Source organism: Anomaloglossus baeobatrachus, unplaced genomic scaffold, assembly GCF_048569485.1.
Source record: "Anomaloglossus baeobatrachus isolate aAnoBae1 unplaced genomic scaffold, aAnoBae1.hap1 Scaffold_62, whole genome shotgun sequence".
NCBI classification, from domain to species: domain Eukaryota; kingdom Metazoa; phylum Chordata; class Amphibia; order Anura; family Aromobatidae; genus Anomaloglossus; species Anomaloglossus baeobatrachus.
In genome coordinates, this window is record NW_027444986.1 from 140,631 (window position 1) to 144,060 (window position 3,430).

Sequence of the window (3,430 nt, forward strand, 5' to 3'; positions counted from 1 at the left end):
GCTGCACCCCATCAGTGTGAGCAGGAATCTTAGGACTCTTAGAAGAGTCAATGCTCTGAGACCATGGGGGGCGCTTAGCCACCTCTCTTCGTCACTGAGGATGATTTCATTTTTCAGGGATTAGAGAGAGTGGTCCTTGTGGTGGACTGCAGGTATGGAGAGCTGTTGTGATCGTATTAGATAGATAAGAATGATTATATGTATTGTAGAAATGTCTCCTATCATGTTCCCTAATTTTTTATTATGTCCACATCCTGGTCCCCATCTTGAACATCATAACAAACGTGCACTTTTTTGTTTAATTTACACATTGGACCATAGGAAAAATGACACTACAGCTACAGAGGTGACCGTCTGATAGCCCAGCTCGACTATCCATCTCTACTGAAGACCCTTTCAGCTTTTTGAGAGTTGGGTGGAGGACATCATCTCTGAAAATAGGGTCCCACAGCTGCACCCCATCAGTGTGAGCAGGACTCTTAGGACTCTTAGAAGAGTCAATGCTCTGAGACCATTGGGGGCACTTAGCCCCCTCTCTTCATCACTGAGGATGATTTCATTTTTCAGGGATTAGAGAGGGTGGTCCTTGTGGTGGACTGCAGGTATGGAGAGCTGTTGTCATCGTATTAGATAGATAAGAATGATTATATGTATTGTAGAAATGTCTCCTATCATGTTCCCTAATTTTTTATTATGTCCACATCCTGGTCCCCATCTTGGACATCATAACAAACGTGCACTTTTTTGTTTAATTTACACATTGGACCATAGGAAAAATGACACTACAGCTACAGAGGTGACCGTCTGATAGCCCAGCTCGACTATCCATCTCTACTGAAGACCCTTTCAGCTTTTTGAGAGTTGGGTGGAGGACATCATCTCTGAAAATAGGGTCCCACAGCTGCACCCCATCAGTGTGAGCAGGACTCTTAGGACTCTTAGAAGAGTCAATGCTCTGAGACCATTGGGGGCACTTAGCCCCCTCTCTTCATCACTGAGGATGATTTCATTTTTCAGAGATTAGAGAGGGTGGTCCTTGTGGTGGACTGCAGATATGGAGAGCTGTTATCATCGTATTAGATAGATAAGAATGATTATATGTATTGTAGAAATGTCTCCTATCATGTTCCCTAATTTTTTATTATGTCCACATCCTGGTCCCCATCTTGGACATCATAACAAACGTGCACTTTTTTGTTTAATTTACACATTGGACCATAGGAAAAATGACACTACGGCTACAGAGGTGACCGTCTGATAGCCCAGCTCGACTATCCATCTCTACTGAAGACCCTTTCAGCTTTTTGAGAGTTGGGTGGAGGACATCATCTCTGAAAATAGGGTCCCACAGCTGCACCCCATCAGTGTGAGCAGGACTCTTAGGACTCTTAGAAGAGTTAATGCTCTGAGACCATGGGGGCGCTTAGCCCCCTCTCTTCGTCACTGAGGATGATTTCATTTTTCAGGGATTAGAGAGGGTGGTCCTTGTGGTGGACTGCAGGTATGGAGAGCTGTTGTCATCGTATTAGATAGATAAGAATGATTATATGTATTGTAGAAATGTCTCCTATCATGTTCCCTAATTTTTTATTATGTCCACATCCTGGTCCCCATCTTGGACATCATAACAAACGTGCACTTTTTTGTTTAATTTACACATTGGACCATAGGAAAAATGACACTACAGCTACAGAGGTGACCGTCTGATAGCCCAGCTCGACTATCCATCTCTACTGAAGACCCTTTCAGCTTTTTGAGAGTTGGGTGGAGGACATCATCTCTGAAAATAGGGTCCCACAGCTGCACCCCATCAGTGTGAGCAGGACTCTTAGGACTCTTAGAAGAGTCAAAGCTCTGAGACCATTGGGGGCACTTAGCCCCCTCTCTTCATCACTGAGGATGATTTCATTTTTCAGGGATTAGAGAGGGTGGTCCTTGTGGTGGACTGCAGATATCGAGAGCTGTTATTATCGTATTAGATAGATAAGAATGATTATATGTATTGTAGAAATGTCTCCTATCATGTTCCCTAATTTTTTATTATGTCCACATCCTGGTCCCCATCTTGGACATCATAACAAACGTGCACTTTTTTGTTTAATTTACACATTGGACCATAGGAAAAATGACACTACAGCTACAGAGGTGACCGTCTGATAGCCCAGCTCGACTATCCATCTCTACTGAAGACCCTTTCAGCTTTTTGAGAGTTGGGTGGAGGACATCATCTCTGAAAATAGGGTCCCACAGCTGCACCCCATCAGTGTGAGCAGGACTCTTAGGACTCTTAGAAGAGTCAATGCTCTGAGACCATGGGGGGCGCTTAGCCCCCTCTCTTCGTCACTGAGGATGATTTCATTTTTCAGGGATTAGAGAGGGTGGTCCTTGTGGTGGACTGCAGGTATGGAGAGTTGTTGTCATCGTATTAAATAGATAAGAATGATTATATGTATTGTAGAAATGTCTCCTATCATGTTCCCTAATTTTTTATTATGTCCACATCCTGGTCCCCATCTTGGACATCATAACAAACGTGCACTTTTTTGTTTAATTTACACATTGGACCATAGGAAAAATGACACTACAGCTACAGAGGTGACCGTCTGATAGCCCAGCTCGACTATCCATCTCTACTGAAGACCCTTTCAGCTTTTTGAGAGTTGGGTGGAGGACATCATCTCTGAAAATAGGGTCCCACAGCTGCACCCCATCAGTGTGAGCAGGACTCTTAGGACTCTTAGAAGAGTCAAAGCTCTGAGACCATTGGGGGCACTTAGCCCCCTCTCTTCATCACTGAGGATGATTTCATTTTTCAGGGATTAGAGAGGGTGGTCCTTGTGGTGGACTGCAGATATCGAGAGCTGTTATCATCGTATTAGATAGATAAGAATGATTATATGTATTGTAGAAATGTCTCCTATCATGTTCCCTAATTTTTTATTATGTCCACATCCTGGTCCCCATCTTGGACATCATAACAAACGTGCACTTTTTTGTTTAATTTACACATTGGACCATAGGAAAAATGACACTACAGCTACAGAGGTGACCGTCTGATAGCCCAGCTCGACTATCCATCTCTACTGAAGACCCTTTCAGCTTTTTGAGAGTTGGGTGGAGGACATCATCTCTGAAAATAGGGTCCCACAGCTGCACCCCATCAGTGTGAGCAGGACTCTTAGGACTCTTAGAAGAGTCAATGCTCTGAGACCATGGGGGGCGCTTAGCCCCCTCTCTTCGTCACTGAGGATGATTTCATTTTTCAGGGATTAGAGAGGGTGGTCCTTGTGGTGGACTGCAGGTATGGAGAGTTGTTGTCATCGTATTAAATAGATAAGAATGATTATATGTATTGTAGAAATGTCTCCTATCATGTTCCCTAATTTTTTATTATGTCCACATCCTGGTCCCCATCTTGGACATCATAACA